The sequence below is a fragment of the Talpa occidentalis genome, unplaced genomic scaffold (assembly GCF_014898055.3).
Source record: "Talpa occidentalis isolate TD23 unplaced genomic scaffold, MPIMG_talOcc4v2.1 talOcc4.15, whole genome shotgun sequence".
In the NCBI taxonomy this organism is placed as follows: domain Eukaryota; kingdom Metazoa; phylum Chordata; class Mammalia; order Eulipotyphla; family Talpidae; genus Talpa; species Talpa occidentalis.
In genome coordinates, this window is record NW_023601543.1 from 66,638,419 (window position 1) to 66,647,115 (window position 8,697).

The following is an 8,697-nucleotide window of genomic DNA, read 5'->3' on the forward strand; positions in this document are numbered from 1 at the left end:
TGTTGGGCCCTCCCTGGTGGTGCAAGGGGTTAAGCACCGCACTGTGAAGCAATCCACAGCCTCTATGGCATGAGTTCCATCCCTGGCCAGCCAGGGAGAAACCCACATGGCACAGCAGACCTCTCCTGTCTTGCCCGCTGCTCCCCTCAGCAGTGTATTTCAGTCGGTCTACCTGATCTGTTACCCACTCTGTCTCTGGTCGGTCCTCTCACACCCCGCCCCCTGCATCTCTGGCCTATACCCCAGCTCTTGTGTGCATAAATAAATCAATCTTAAAAAAACACAAAAATATAACTGTTGAGCATTGAGGCACAGGAGATAAAGACAACGAGCAAGATATATCTCAGTCCAAGCATCCTATAAGGCACAGAGGGAGACGAAAATGTCCAGTAAATAGGAGCACAGAGAAGGAAGACTAATTCTTTTAGGGAAGGACACTCAGACCTGAAAAGTTTTATTGAGGAGGTAAAGTTTGAGCTGTGTCTAGAAGTTCCAGCTCATTAGGAAGGGCAATTGTGGCAGAAGGAAGAACATTTGCAAAATCATGGTGTCATGTGAAGGCATGGACGTTTGAAAAAAAACTGAAAGTAATATGGTACTTGTGAGATGCTGCTGATATCTTAGCCATTAAATAAAATTTAAGATTAAAAAAAAAAAAGAATATCAGTTCTGCAATATCTGTTAGCTGTTTTGCTTTATAGGTATGTAAACATTCATAGAATTATAAGACAAATTGAGATAGAAATTAAGTTACAAAATAACATTATCCACAATGCCCAGAAAAAAAAAAAACAGTAATAAAGTGTGCGTAAAATTGGGGGGGGGGTAGATTATCAGTTCTGGTGTAGCAGAGCCAGTACCAGGTGAAGATACAAGAACCTTGCAGTGTGTGGCATTGGGTAAGTCAAGCTCAAATTCCCTGGATACATTTCCACTGTAAAACATGAAGGGATGGACCTTGTGATGACTAGTGTGCTTTCCGAAATAAAATTTAGCTAGACGAAGAAAAAAGAGAGAAGATTCAAATTAGTTAAAGTAGAAATGAAAGATATAACAGGTGCCACCAAAAAATATATATAAGCAACTACCTTGAATGAGTACAAATGAACAGATTAAACAACTTGCATACATTCCAGAAATACACAACCTACCAAACTGACCATGAATAGAAAATCTGAATGGATTCATACTTAGCAAGGAGCTGTAACTAGTAAGAAGATCAGATCAGTAACCAAAAACCTCCCAACACAAAAAATGTCCAGGGCCAGATTACTTCATTGATGAATTCTAACATTTATTTTTTAAAAAGATTAATTGATTGCTTTTTGCATAGAAGAACTGGGGCACAGGCCAGAGGTGCGGAGGGTGAGAGGATTTGCCAGAGACAGAGTGGGGAGCAGAACAGGCAGATCTACTGAAATACACTGGTAAGGGGAGCAATGGGCGAAATAGCAGACATCTGCTGTGCCATATGTAGGTTAGCTCCTTGGCTGGGGATGGAACTCAGGCCACAGTGGTGACAGCTCTGCTACTTAACTCCTAGGTCACCAGGAAGGCCCCTGCTTAAGATTTAAACAGGAATTAATGATTACAGTTAATAATACTGTATTGTATACTTGAAATTGGTTGAGAGTAGACCTTAAGTGCTCTCAAGTAACTATGTGAGGCAACAAATATGTTAATTAACTTGATTGTAGTAAGCATTTCACAATATATATGAATATCAGATTTTCATGTTGTATACCTTAAATATATACAATTTCTCAATTATACCTCTAATAAATCTGGAAAACAAGAATTCATGCCAATCTTCCTCAAAATTTTTAAAAAGTTTAAGAGAAATCACTTCCAAAATCATTTAGGAGGCCAGAATTACTGTAATATCAAAACCACACAAAGAAAGCACAAGAAAATTATAAGCCAGATTCATGACATTGCTCTTCACAGTGACTTCATGGCTATAACACTAAAAGAACAGGCAATAAAAGCAAACTAAAAAGCATCTGCATAACAAATGAATCAACAGGACAGAAAGGCAACTTACCGAATCAGAAAATATTTGCAAACCATGCATCTGATAAAGGGTTAATTGCCAAAATATAAAAGGAACTCCTATAACTCAGCAGCAAAAACCAAAACCAAAATGAATAATCTAATTTCAAAATGGCCAAAGGACCTGAATAGAAATTTCTCCAGAAGATGACATACAAATGGCCAATGGGTATACGAAAAGATGCTCAAGGTCACTAATCAGAAATGCAAATCAAAACACAATGGGGTGTCATCTTCCACCTTTTAGGATGGCATTATCAAAACCAAGACAACAAAAATGCAAAGTTACAGACAAACTGGAACCCTTTTAAATTGTTGATGGAAATGCAAAATGGTGCAGTGACTATTGAAAACAGTATGGAAGTTCCTCAACAAATTAAAAACAGAACCATCATATTATCTAACCTTTCCACTCCTGGGTGCTTATCCATAAATATTGAAATCAGGTTCTTAAAGATGTATTAGCCTTCCCATGTTTATTTCAGCAGGATTCATAATAACTAAAATGTAGAAACCACCTAAAAGCCCACTGACAGATTAACGAATATAGAAATATATGCAGATATATATACACACACTATAGTATATCGTTCAGCCTTTTTAAAAAGGAAATTTTATAATATGTTACAACATGGATGAGCCTGGAGGATATTATGCTAAGTGAAATAAGCCATTGCAGAAGGACAAACACCACATAATTCCACTTCTGAGATATCAGAAATAGCCAAATTCATGAAAGTAAACAACAGAATTGTGATTTGATTTTCAGGGTAGGATAGGATAAATGCGGTTTTCATAGTCACTGGTTATTACAAAATTTCAGTTTTGCAAGATGTTATAGAGAACTGTGGTACAATAATGTACCTATAGATTACAATACTGTCTGTACACTTAACAATTTGTAGTGTTCTTAAGTTCTCACTCATGTTAAATGTTCTCACTTATGTTAAATGTTCTCACTTTTAGGTTAAGTGTTGTGTTCTAACCACAATAAAATTAATAATAAAAAGAAGCCGATCTTGGTAAGGTAAAAGGTATCAGGCTTTTCTGCCCTCCTGCTGTTAGGATAGATGAGGGAACCCTGTGGTCCTGAATGCATGCCTGATGGCGGGCACCTGGGGTAGGGTGTGGACATAGGTAGATGGGATTCACCTGGGCTGAGACTGGGCTTTTAAGGGCAGTGTCATGGGGATGCCAGCAGGAGCAGAAAAGCCGAGAGAAGAAGAGAAGCAGAGAGAACGCCAGAGAGAGCCCACATAGAGTGAGGATTTGCTGGGGGCTGGGAGAACTGCCAGCCTCCTGGCCCCCCAGCACCCCTGCCTGCCCTATGCCTGGTAAATCTAAATAAAAATCCTGCAAAACCCACCAAGGACTCTCTAGGACTCCTTCTTTACCTGGTCTGCTGGATCAGAAAACCTGCACTGTGTCCTTCCTGTCCTTACAGACTTCTACCTCCAAAATTGTGAGAAAACAAATCTCTGTTGTGTAAGCTGCCCAGCCAGTGGCATTGTGTGACACTAGCTGGAACTAATGTACCAGTGTAAAGGCAGGAACAGGCACAGTGCAGGTTCTCTGATCCCATGCAGACCGGGTAAAGGAGGAGTCAGAGTCCTCAGTGGTTTTGCAGGTTTTTTATTGGGGTTCACCAGGTATATGGCAGGCAGGGGTGCTGGCTGGGAGGCTGGCAGGCCTCCAGCCTCCCAGCCCTCAGCAAGTCTTCACTCTATCTGGGCTCTCTAGCGTTCGTTCTGCTGCTTCTCGGCTTCTGCTTTGGCTGCTGCTGCTGCTGCTACTGCTACTACTACTACTGCTGCTGCTGCTGCTGGCGTCCCCGTGACGCCGCCCTTAAAAAGCACAGTCTCAGCTCAGCTGAATCCCATCTACCTATGCCCACACCCTATTCCACGTGCCCGCCATCAGGCATGCATTCAGGACAAGGACGCATCATCTACCCTGATGGCGGAAGGGCAGAAAAGCCTGATATTTTCTTTACCCTACAACCAGCCACATCGTTCCTAAAGTCACAAGGACTCTGGTCATCTCATCTTCTTTCTACTTTTCCAAGTGTACCTGTGCTTGTTTGTTGTGTTAGGTTAAGAGCTTTTACTTATAAGATTGAAGACCTAGAAGAAAAGGGTGTCTCTATCTTGATAGAACTGGAAACTTCCTGCTTTTTTCCTTGAATGCAAGCAGTTAAGAGTCACCTGGCAAAATGTGTGACTACATTATGTAAAACCTTTCCAATTTATAAGGATCAAAAGAAACAGGGTCATCTTAGATACTTGTCAGAATTTTTTTTTTGACCCTCCTCTTCATATCATCGCATTCTCAGCACAAATGGGAATAAAATAAGCATCAGATTCAGTCCCCACTTCGTTGTCTTTCACTTTACTTCCTAAATAAGAATACCTGCCTAGAGACCCTTATTAGCTTAACCACCTACACTTGATTCTTCTTTGCTGGTTTGTGTATTCACAGGGGCTTAACTTGCTTCAAGGCACACATAAACACCTGTCGGTGCCTTATTATAAATCTCCATAGTTGCAGTGTTGCAAGCCTTACTTCCAGCCTATTGCTGTCACTACCAGCAGGGATTAAATAATACATTCTTTGTTGTTGTTTTTTTTTAATTTAGTTATTCATGCATACAAGAACTGGGGTATAGGCCAGATGTGCAGGAAGGTGAGAGGATTCACCAGAGACAGGGCAGGGAACAGAACAGGCAGACTGACCAAAATACACTGTTGAGGGGAGCAACGGGCGAGACAAGAGAGGTCTGCCGTGCCATGTGGTTATCTCCCCAGCCAGCTGGGATCAAACCCGTGCTGCAGAGGCTGTGGACAGCCCCGCAGCGCTGTGCTCAACCACCTGCACCACCAGGGAGGCCCTCTTTGTTTTTCTAACGTTCAGTAACTCCTTTATCTACAGGACATTTTAAGTCAGAAGATTGACTTTTTCTAGGCCTGGGTAGAGCATTGTCCAAACCCACAGGTCCTTGTATCTTGACACTCCCATTAAACTGTTAAGCATGACTGAAAGGAATAAGCTGCAACCCTGAGAGACTCCCTGTGGCTGCCAGACCCCAGAAACATTATCAGCATCTGTGAGGTTATATGGTGTGAAAGAAAAGGGAGGGCCGGCCTTCTTCCTTCTGCTTTTGAACGTGGCCTTTCCTAACACCTAAGTCCAATAGGCCTTACTTTTGCTATTATACTTTTGCTATTATTTTCAAATGTCCCAGTTCAGTAATATCCTGGCCAATAACTGTGGCACTTCATAGCGATTACTCTTAAGCCCAGACCCCCCAGTTCATATAATCTTTTGCCCTCCCTACAGAGAACTCAGACCAAAATTTGATGACTTTTAATTTTTAACTTCTTTTGTGAACCAGAGAAGTGTTGTTAACTTGTACTACTACACTGACAAGGTTTGGAGTCTAAAAATCCTTTACAAATTCTTTTAATTCACAAGAAGCTTTTATGTATAAATAGCTATACTTAAGAGCATGAGTATTAGTTTCTTCAACGTGGTGTAGAATATACAAGTCCCTACTCCACAGCAATAACAACACAGCTATAAAAACCTAAGTCACCACAGTCTATGCTTAGTAGTAATACCCAAGCACCAATGCCTGTTGTAATGAAAGACATGAAATACATACTTTTTGTGAAACAATATTTGCATTTTAGAACTGTATTTGGAGATGAAAATAAATTCTCTTCTAGTTACACACACGCACAAAAAAATCCTATTACATAAAGACAATTCTTTAATTGCTTGCAGTTTGCACAACCAAGACCTCATATTTTCCAAGTACCGGAGAGCAGTTTCTCAGAGATCACATTTTCTTATCTAAGTTGTGTGTAACAGAGTCATCTTAGAAAGTCAAACTTGACAGTGCCCGGGGGCAATAAAATCAGACTTCACTTGGCATTGAAAAATTGATACTCAGAGATGGTAAGTAGGTGCCTTTCCAAGGCTATGAAAATAGTGATTTCAAATTAAAATTCATACCTCTTAACTCCCGGACTGTTGCTTCGTAACTTCAGAAGTTCCCCAGATGAAACTTGAAACATCCCCATACAGTGAGGGCAAGGAGAGGCTGAAGTGGCAGACCTTCCAGACAGGTAGGTAGCAGCTTTAGTAAGCAAGGGGACTTAAACAGGTTTGTCCCCTGCGACTGCAAGGTGAGTAGGTCTCCCCCACCACCAGCCAGAATCCATATGAAGGTCTGAATGAGGTTCAGGTCCATAGACAGTCCCCATGGTCTCTTAATAAGACATTACGCTCCTAAGGCTGCATCCATGTACAGGAAAAGCAGGAGGAACAAATATTCCAGAGACTGGGGAGAAGGTGAGTAGCCTCTGATTGGCCAGGTCCAGCTCAAAGGTCAACCAGAGGTTATGTCCTCTCAGTGACCTCTTCCTACCTGCACCAATACTATTGTGTTAGTGATGCCTACTATTTAGTGGCATAGTAGAAATCACCTGGAGGGCATGTTCAACTAGACCACTGGGTCCCACCCTCAGTTTCAGATTCAGTTCATTGGGGATGGGACCCGAGAATTTGCATTTCAAATGAGATGCCAGATCTTGTTTACTTTGGAGAATTGAGTGAAAAAGGAATCCTCATAAACCGATACAGCACCTACCATCACTCAACAATGGGCAATCTAAAGGGCTTCTTTCCTCATGATTTTTTTCCCCACATTTTCTCCTGATACACAAAGACACTCTCAAAGTTCCAAAATTCTAATGATTTTTTGTTTGTTTTATTACTCTACCGATTTTCAGCTTGCAGTGTAAGGGTGCACTGTCTCCAGAGCTCTAAGAAGTGGGGAGACATTGTTTTGCCAGTGACTGTGTTACAATGAGGGAAATGAAGAATCAGATGGTTAAGTGACTCACACAGGACTCATTCTGAAGTCCAACTCTGGAATTCATCTAGATAGATGTTATTATGCATGTTTCAAGTTAAACTCAAGCTTAGCTGATTTTAAGGCAAAAGCACATAACTTTCATATGTGTAGTCAGTAATGATGACACACATTAGCACTTGTGGCCAAACCAAATGTCACATGGTTTGTGGCCCAGGAATATTCAGCCCTCCTGGTGGAGTGGAGATGGCTGTTTTCAGTTGAGCTCCTTAGTGTGGTTAATTGCTCTTAGGATTTAGACAACACCACCTAACTCAAATTTTATGTCTGAGTATAAAATTCTTCTTTCATTTAGGATCAGAGTCTAGAACGTATTTACCCACTAGTGGCAAGTTGTAAAAATCTCACTGTTTCTACCGCTATCCAGCCCCTGGTAACCGTCATTCGACTGTCTTTTACAAGTTCAGTTTTTCTTGGAATCCACAAATAAGAGATACCATATAGATATCACTGCCTGACTTATCCTGCCTAACATAGTGCACTTAAGTAACTATATGGATGAAACTTGAGGGCATTTAATAATTTTTATATTAAAAGAATTTACTTCCAGGGGCCTCTCCGGTGGCACAACGGGTTGAGCGCCGAGCTGTGAAGCTGTCCGCAGCCTCTGCAGTGCGGTTTGATCCTGGCCGGCCGGCGAGAACCCCACAGGGTGCAGCAGACCTCTCCTGGCTCGCCCGCTGCTTCCCTCAGCAGTGTGCTTCAGTCAATCTGCCTGTTCTGTTCCCCGCTCTGTCTCTGGTCAATCCCCTCACCCCCTACACCTCTGGCCTGTACCCCAACTCTTGTATGCATGGATGGATAAATCTTAAAAAAGTTTGCATCCCATGTAGATTGCTAATTGGTATATGAAAATTGTTCATCATTGGTTAACTCTGTCAAGAAATACAAGCTCAAATCTCAGTAATGCGTCACCACCAGAATAGTTAAAGTAAAAAAAGACTGACAATACCACATGTTGCCAAGGTTATAGAGAAACCAGAATTCTCCACCTTGATGTTTGGAGGGTAAATTGATAAAACCAAATCGGGAAACTTTGGGAACAACTAGCACACAGCTAAATACCAAATACACTAAAACCCAGTAATTTCACTCTTGACCACATGCACAACAGAAATCTCCACATGTGTACCGAATTACATGAAAAAAAAGTTTTCAGCAGCTTTGTACATAATGACCAAAACCTAGGAACATCATAAATGTCTATTCACAGGGGAAAGGATAAATACATTGACATAGTTATATGTGATAGTCATATAATGAGCTATAATTCAACAATAAAGTACTGACATGTGCAAAAGTGTGGCTCAATCTCATAGACAAAATATTATGTGAAAGCCAAACAGAGAAGAAGACAAACTATAGAATTCCAAACATAAGTTCAAAACAGCCACAACTATTCCATCAAGACAGCATTCACAATCACAATGACCTTATGTTAATTAGGAGGGTGCACAATGGAGTTTTTTTGAGACCCGCATATGTTTTATATCTTGATCTGGGTACTGTAGGTACTGGTATATAGAGCCTGTTTAATTACTAAAATACTACTTTAGTATAGTTTACATAACTATATAATTTTGGGAGTACAGCTGCACACCTCCATGTGTGTACACGCCTCACTGCTAACCCTCCACCAACTCTCCAGTGCAATACCCTCTCACGTTCTCTCCCCTCTTCCCTTTCCTTGTTTCCCCCATCCCCTTTGG